The 8,612-nt window shown below is 47.3% G+C and overlaps 1 pseudogene; it reads left to right on the top strand.

Annotated features, from left to right (window-relative positions):
* The window catches only part of LOC103589014, a 28,008-nt pseudogene extending 19,868 nt beyond the window's left edge, over positions 1–8,140 (top strand).
* The last annotated feature ends 472 nt before the right edge of the window (positions 8,141–8,612 follow it).

Raw genomic sequence — 8,612 nt, 5'->3', positions numbered from 1 at the left:
AAGATCCCCTTACGGTCATCTTTTTAAAAATAAATAAACTTGGGCCGGCCCGTGGCTCACTTGGGAGAGTGCGGTGCTGATAACGTCAAGGCCCCGGGTTCGGATCCCATATAGGGATGGCCGGTTAGCTCGCTGCCTGAGCGTGGTGCTGACAACACCAAGCCAAGGGTTAAGATCCCCTTACCGGTCATCTTTTAAAAATAAATAAATAAATAAATAAATAAATAAACTTGTTATGATGCATGTGTCTTCGTTTGGTAAAGTGGTAGGAAAATAGGACAATTTTTAAAAGATTCACCCAAGATGATTCTGGTAGAAAACATAATAAATTGGCCTCATTTGCCAATAACCCTTGACATCTCAGTATTTAGCAGATGAGAAGTTATTTCTCACTCTCATGAAGTCCATGAGCAGCAGGAGGGTGGGTGGGCAGCACTTCACTCCTGAAGCCTTCCAGGGGTCCCTGCTGATGGTGGCTCTGCTCTCCTCACATGTCGCCTCCCAGGCAGCCCTGGGCAAGAGGGGAGAGGATGAAGTGCGAGATGTTTCATGGGTTAAGTCTGGAAATGGTGTCCAGTCGTTTCTGCCCACATTCCACTGGCCAGCATAAAGTCACCCTCTGGTCATGGACCCTGTTGGATGACCCAGGACCACCGAGTTGACTCACTTTCATTGCTGCTCTCCTATCCCCAAGCCTCGGCCACAGGAACATTAGGGCAAGGCCCTCCCACTGTCCCCAGAGGCTGCCGGCCACCCAGAGGAAGGAAGTGCTGATGTCACACATTCTAGAAGGGTTAACTCTTCTCAGAGGGCAGCCCAGCCTGTCCGGTATAGGTGGTGAATCATGAACACGGCCTTCCAACCTGGTGCCCTTCCTGCCCGTCCCTCCCAGGGGCAGGGCCCATCACCTGGAGGGTTCTTTGAGAATGGACTCTGGGTCACCCAGGAATTGTTTGCAAACCGTCCTGTGAATCCGCGTGTGTCTGCAAGCTGGCAGTGCCAGACTCGCCAGGGTGGAGAAGCGTGGTGGCTGCTGTTCCCTGCCAGCACAGGTGCTGTGCTGAGGGCCCGCCGCCCTGCGGGAGCACGTGGGACCCTCCCAGCAACTCTCTGAGGAGGCCCCAGATGGGGAAACAGACTCAGAGAGGTGACATTACTAACCCAAGATCACACAGCTCTTCGGGGTAAAGGGTGGGAGGAGAGTGCAAGCTGGTCTGCCTGACTCCAAAACCGGTGCTCCTAATCCTCACTCCTCATTCATTCATTCATTCATTCAACAAGTGTTTACTGACGCCTACAATGGGCCAGGATCTGTGCTGTGGATACAGCAGTGAGCAAACCCCATACTGACCAAGTCCTTTCCCTTACAGAGCTTCTGTTCAGGGGCGAGAAACAGAATAATAATAATAATAACAACAAATACATATGCAGATCACTTACAATGTGCCAGGCATAGGCCAGGCATTTATATGTTCTCTAATTCTCCCAGCAGTCCTGTGACACGGTGTATTACTGTTATGCCCGCCTCACAGATGGGGAAGCTGAGACCCAGAGAGGCCAGATAACGTGTTAGTTTGCAGTAGAGGCAGGATTCGAACCGGCTTCCAAGGCTCTTAACCACCACACTCAACTGCCCGTCGGACTAACTACAAAAACAAAAAACACATGAATAAACAAGATAATTTCAATTAGTGATCCAGGCTATGAAGAAAACAAAGTAGGGAGATGTGACTGGGAGTGCCAGGGACACAAGAGGAGATGGGCGATCTGAACCAGCTTCTGGGCCAGCCTGTGGCTCACTTGGGAGAGCGTGGTGCTGACAACACCAAGTCAAGGGTTAAGATCCCCTTACTGGTCATCTTTTTTTTTTTTTTTGTCCTTTTTGAGCCCGGCCGCACCACGCTCAGCCAGTGAGCGCACCGGTCATCTCTATATAGGATCCGAACCCGCGGCGGGAGCGCTGCTGCGCTCCCAGCGCCGCACTCTCCCGAGTGCACCACGGCCCGGCCCTACTGGTCATCTTTAAAAAAAAAAAAAAAAAAAAGAAGAACCAGTTTCTCCCAGTTGGTGAGATTTGAACTGAGGCTTGAATGATAAGGAGCCAGCAGCCGTGGGAAGATGTGGGGAAAGACATACCAGGCAGTGAACGCAGGACGTGCAAATGCCCTGAGGCAGGCGTGGGCAGAGCCGGGGAGCCCGGTGTGATCAGGGTCTAGAAAACTAAGGGGAGTGGAAACACAGAAAGTGAGAAAGGAGTGTGGGTGGGGGATACCCTGAAGACCTTGCAAGCCACAGCAAGGGTTTTTTTTTTAAAGATGACCGGTAAGGGGATCTTAACCCTTGGCTTGGTGTTGTCAGCACCACGCTCACCCAGTGAGCGAACCAGCCATCCCTATATGGGATCCGAACCCGTGGCCTTGGTGTTATCAGCACCGCACTCTCCTGAGTGAGCCACGGACCAGCCCTCACAGCAAGGGTTTTGGATGCAACTTGAATAACAGGGAGATACCATTGGAGGACTTAAGCAGGTGAGTGATGATTTTCAAACTGTGGTCCCTGAGTTCTCTTCTGAGAATTTTCACTTCAATAATCTAGTAAAATTACCAGCCTCTATGCCGGACCATGTGGAGGCCAACACCCAAGAGCCTGGCCTGTGTTAGCATTTCTGCTCATATCTGAGCCAAATAGGGCAGTCAAAGGCTTCAGGCCAACCAGAAAATGACCAAAAAGAGAGGGGAACTGTATTAATTATCTATTGCTGCAAACATATTACCCCCCATAAGGTAGCAGCTTAAAACAACAGACATTTATTTCACCATTTTGGTGGGTCAGGAATCAGGTGCAGTTTAGCTGGGTCCTTTGGCTTCAGGTCTCTTGCCAAATAGCAGTCAAGGTATCACCAGAGGCAGGAGACTCATCCCAAGGCTCAGGTGGGAGGATTAGCTTCCACGCTCCTGCACCTTGTGGTTGTCAGGATTCTGCTCCTCATGGCCTGTAGGACTAAGGGTCTTAGTGCCTTGATGGCTGTTGGCCGAGGCCTCACTCAGTTCCTTGCCACATGGGCCTCTCCATAGGACAGTTCATCACAAGGCACGTGGCCTCAAGCAAGAAAGGAAGAGAGGGCCAGTGAGTCTAAAGCCAGAGTCTTTTGTAACCTGATCTCAGAAGTGACATTTCATCCCTTTTTTTCTTAATCAACTTTTTATTTTGGCTTCATGTTAGATTTACAGAAAAGTTACAAAGATAACTCAGAGTTCTTGCATAGCCCTCACCCAGTTTCCCCAACGCTGTCATCTTAATTTACCATGGAACATTGGTCAAAAGAATCCAACTTGGTACTTTACTTTCTTTTTTTGGCAGCTGGCCAGTTCGGGATCTGAACTCCATACATTGCTATTAACTAACCTCAGCCTTTCTTCAGATGTCACCCATTTTCACACTAATGTCCTTTTTCTATTGCAGGATCCAGTCCGGGATAACACATTGCATTTTTTCCTATCTGGTCTGTGACAGTTTCCTAGTCTTTCCTCAGAGTCTCTCAGTCTTTCTCAAGTCATAACCCTGAGTTTTGAGGAGTACTGGTCCAGCATTTTGTAGAATGTCCTTCGATTTGTGTTTGTCTTTGTTTTCTCATGGTTAGCTTGGGTTATGGATTTGGGGGAAGAATGCCACAGAGGTGAGCGACGTGTCCTCCATATCACATTATCAGGAGGTACGTGATATCCATGTGACATCAGTGGTATTAACCTTTGTCACTTGGTTAACGTGGTGCCTGCCAGTTCCTTCACCATAAAGTCATGTTTTTCCCTTTTCTATACTCTATTCTTTGGAAGGGAGTCACTAAGTCTAGCCCATACTCAAGGGGTGAGGAATTAAACTCCACCTCTCGGTGAGAGTGTCATAAATGGTTTGGAATTAATCTGCAGGGATGATTTGGCCCTTCTCTCTCATTTGTCCATTTACTTAATTATTTACTTATATCAGATGGAACTCACGTATATTTATTTTATACTTTGAGCTCTAATCCAACACGACATTATTTATATTGCTCACATTATTCTATCTTTGGCCACTGGGAGCTGCCGGTCCCTTTGACACGCCCATGTCCTTTTGGTTTTTGAGCACTTCCTTGCTTTCTGGCACCACAAGATGCTCCAGGCTCGTCTTGTATTTTCCCTGACTTAGCCTTAGAATCAGCCATTTCTGGAAAGAGCTCTGATTACTTTTATTAGAGAACAGTATTTAGAAACCAAAATCTGGGTGCTGGGTTGATTTATTGCTACTAAAGTGTCACTGCTTCTAGGTGTCACTGCTCTCAGCCATCCCATGACTTTTGCTATATTCTGTTAATTAGAAGCTGGTCACTAGAGGGCCAGCCCATGGCTCACTTGGGAGAGTGCGGTGCTGATAACACCAAGGCCATGAGTTCGGATCCCTATATAGGGATGGCCGGTTTGCTCACTTGGGAGAGCCTGGTGCTGACGACACCAAGTCAAGGATTAAGGTCCCCTTACTGGTTATCTTTTAAAAAAAAAAAGAAGAAGAAGAAGAAGCTGTTCACTAGACCCAGCCAACGCACAAGGGGAGGGGATTACTTGAAATTAAGGTCCCCTTACTGGTTATCTTTTAAAAAAAAAAAAAAGAAGAAGAAGAAGCTGTTCACTAGACCCAGCCAACGCACAAGGGGAGGGGATTACTTGAAGGAATGAGTACCAGGAGGTGGGCATCCTCGGATGCCCTCTTGAAGGCTGTTTACCACAGTGGCTTAAACCACAATCGTGCACTTGTCAAGGTCAGAAACAACCCTCATGTGCTTCGGCGGGGAAGAGGAAGAATAGAGGCCACTGTGGACAGGAATGAGGAAGCTCTTTCCCCACTTGCTGTGGTTTAAATGTCCCCCCAAGCTCATGTTGGAACTTAACCCTCAAAATGGTGGTGGAAGGTGGGGACTTTAAGAGCTGATTGTATCACAGAAGACTGTGCCCTTGTGAAGGGATTCATCCATTCACAGAGTAATGAGTTAATGGTTTCATGGGTGGTCGTGGGTGTGGTTCTGATGGCTTTATAAGGAGAGCAAGCGAGAAGGTCAGCTCTCTCTTGCTCAGCCCACTCTCGCCATGTGACACCCTGGTCACCACAGGACCCAGTAGAGAGCTTCCACCCAGAGGAGGCCTTCACTAGATGTGCCCCCTTACATTTTAAAATGTAAGAAATACATTAAAAAAAATAAATTACCCAGTTTCAGGTATTCTGTTATAAGCAACAGAAACCTGACACGCAATGATCTTCAAGATCCTCTGAGTGGAAAGAGCACAGGGCAGAGCAATGGGTGTCGTGTGAGACTTTTTTTTTTAGTGAGAGGAAAATACAGAATATATGTTTGTATATGGATAAACTACCTCTGGAAAGAACGCCAGAAGCTCATAACACTGATTTCTCAGGGAGAAGGGTGAGATGTGTGTATATAAATATATATATATATAAAATATATATAAATATATATATATAAAAGTGCTATTGTGCTAAGCGAAGGACAAAAGCTGACTATCTTCCTGTGGCTTAGAAAGTGAAAAGTAGTGGGTAGTGGGCAGGCCAAAGCCCCTGGGGAGCCTGTGGGCTGAACTGAACACGGTGAGGGGGGCAACCTCATTTCTGCAAAACACCATCATCCATTTTGTGCAGTAGTTTGAACACTGTTACTGTTGTAGTTTGATTTGTGTTCAGTTTGTGGCCGTGTGGCATAGTGCTCAAGAATGCAGGACTCAAGAGCCTGACTGTGTGTGTCCAAGTCCTAGCTCTGATACTTCCCAGGTGGTGACTGTGGGCAAACAAGTCACCTGAGCCTCAGTTTCCTCTTCTGTAAAATGGGTACAATTATAATCCCTACCTCATAGGTGGTTATGAGGACTTTGTGAGTTTATTCATATGAAGTGCACAGAGCAAGGGCTCAATAAATGTAAGTTAGTATCATTATTAAATCCATGCATATGTAGGGAACAGAATATGCTGAAAAATTGTACCTAATGACACGCAGAGGTCTTCCCTGTACGTTATTTTTTTTTTTAATGTATGGCAATCAGATACCCGTAACAGCCAGCCGCCCGAAACAAAACAAAACAAAACATGTATTACAAAAATAATACATCTCACTTTTTGTTTTCCTGGTGGCTGGTTGGTACAGGGATCAAACTCTGGACCTTGGTGTTATCAACACCACCCTCCAACAAATCGAGCTAACTGGCCAGCCCACTTTTAAAATATTCAAACCGTAAAGAAGCATATACAGTAAAAACAGAAAGGTTCCCTGCTGTGGATTGACTGTCTCCCCAAAACTCATCAGATCTTGACCTCCATTTTAACAGTGCTAAGAGGGTTGGAAATCTGATTGTGAGATTTGAAAGGTGGGGCCTTTGAGAGGTGACTGGATCATGAAGACTGTGCCCTCATGAATGGATTTGATCCATTCCATGAATGGAATGAATGGATGATTGATGGCTTTATAAGGAGGGCAAGTGAGAAGGTCAGCTCTCTCTTGCTCAGCCCATTCTCTCGCCACATGATGCCCTGAGTTGTTATAGAGAGTCACTACCAAGAAGAAGCTCTCACCAGATGTGTTCCCTGGACTTTGGACTTCCCAGCCTCTGAAACTGTAAGAAATAAATTTCATTTCTTTATAAATTACCCAGTTTCAGGTATTATGTTGTAAGCAACAGAAATGGACTGATACATCTCCCTATACCTACCCATTTCTACTGCTGAAAATTAACCACTGTTAGCAGTGATCCCATGGAAAACTATGCAGTTCTTCAAAAGAATGAGTTGATTACATGAACATAAGAAGATGTTTATGATATGAGGGTAGTTCAAAAAGTTAGTGGAAAAATGGAATGAAAAGAGAATACAAATCTTTCCATGAACTTTTTGAAGACCCTTCATATGTATATACTGGTTTTTATTTTTTATTTTATTTTTATTTTTTGGCAGCTGGCTAGTAGCAGGGATTGAACCCTGTACCTTGATGTTAGCACCGTGCTCTACCCAACTGAGCTAACTGGCAGCCTTGTATATACTGTTAAGATTTTTAAAAGTTGCAGAAGTTGGGATTGTCTTTCAGACATATCAATGCATATGCAATACTATGAACACACATATGTGTATTATGACATGCATGTAACATGCTATTTCATTAAGAACATGTATGGTGTCTTAATAAAATATAATCTTATTACATATGTTGTGCTAGATTGTTACTATACTGCATCTTGCCTCTCAGCACCCGTGCCCTGGTGCAGGCCTTCTCATGCTGAATTTGGGCTGTTCTGTATGACTAGCCTTGCCCAATGTGACATTAGTAAGCATGATGCAAGCAGAGGCTTGATAAATGAAGGCACTTTGAGGCAAGTCCTCTGGAAACACTCACTCTTGGGATCCAACTACCTGCAGTCAGGAAGCTCAAGCTGGACTGCAAATGATGAGTCCAGGGGGAGAGAGGCCCCAGGAGATGAGAGACTAAGGCGGAGGTTCCAGCCCCAGCTCAGCTCCCACCCAAGGCCACCGCATGAGAGACCCACGCTGATGCAGCCGAGGAACTGGCCGGTTTCGGGATGGGTGTTACTCAGCAGCAGATAATTGAAGCGTGCATTATTCTGCGACTTTTTTGATCTTAACAACACAGACAGCTCTTTCCGTCTCCGGCCGCCGAGGCGAGAGGAGCCGCCTTCGTGCGCGCGCATCTGCAGTGGAAGGTCGTGCGGAACCGCGCCAGGTTCCTGATGGAAAGGAATGGGCGGACAGACCTACAGCACAGAGCACCGTAACCCGACGGCCCGCACCGGCCTCGGCTACAGCCGGCTGACTCATCGCAAGACTGTGGCTGTGGAGCCGGCAGCGACCGCAAAGGTGTCGTGGTGCTCATGAAACGGAGATCCGGCCGCGGATGCCGGCTACCTCCTAGGCACGGGCCACCAGCAACGACAACGCCCGGGCCACACTCAGCAGCGTCGCGCACGTGATCCGCAAGAACAAGCACCGCCCTGATCTGCGCGTGGCCGCCACCCGCGGGGCCAGCAGCCTGCGACTGCCAAGAGGCAGCGGACCCGCCGCACCAAGGGCCCCTGAGCCCCCGCCCCCAACTCAATGAAGAGGCCCCACCTTAAAACAACAGCAAAACCCATATACAGGCCTGGCCAGTTAGTTCAGCCGGTTGGAGCACGGTGTGACAACAACAAGGTCAAGGGCTCGGATCCCCATACCGCCCAGCTGCCAAATTTAAAAAAAAAAAAAAAAAAATGCGTGTGTCACAGACATCCTCCTGTTTTCATGTAGATCAGCTCACTCTTTTGAACGACTGCATCGCTTTCCATGGGATAAGCTAAGCATAATTTACTTACCCATTTCCTACTGATGGACATTAGGTGGCCTTGAATTCTTTGCTATGACAAGCAGTGCTATAGTAAATACCTTCTGGCTCCCACAAGCAGAATTGCTGGGTCAAAGGGTTCGCACTTAGAAAGTTTTCACGGATATTGCCACATCACCCTCCAAAATGGCCATACTGATTTACACTCCTGCCCGCAGTGGGCAAGTGGGCCTGGTGCACAGCCCTCGTCCAC

This window comes from Galeopterus variegatus, unplaced genomic scaffold, assembly GCF_000696425.1.
Source record: "Galeopterus variegatus unplaced genomic scaffold, G_variegatus-3.0.2 Scaffold638, whole genome shotgun sequence".
NCBI lineage: Eukaryota > Metazoa > Chordata > Mammalia > Dermoptera > Cynocephalidae > Galeopterus > Galeopterus variegatus.
This window is presented reverse-complemented; position numbering and strand designations above follow the sequence as displayed.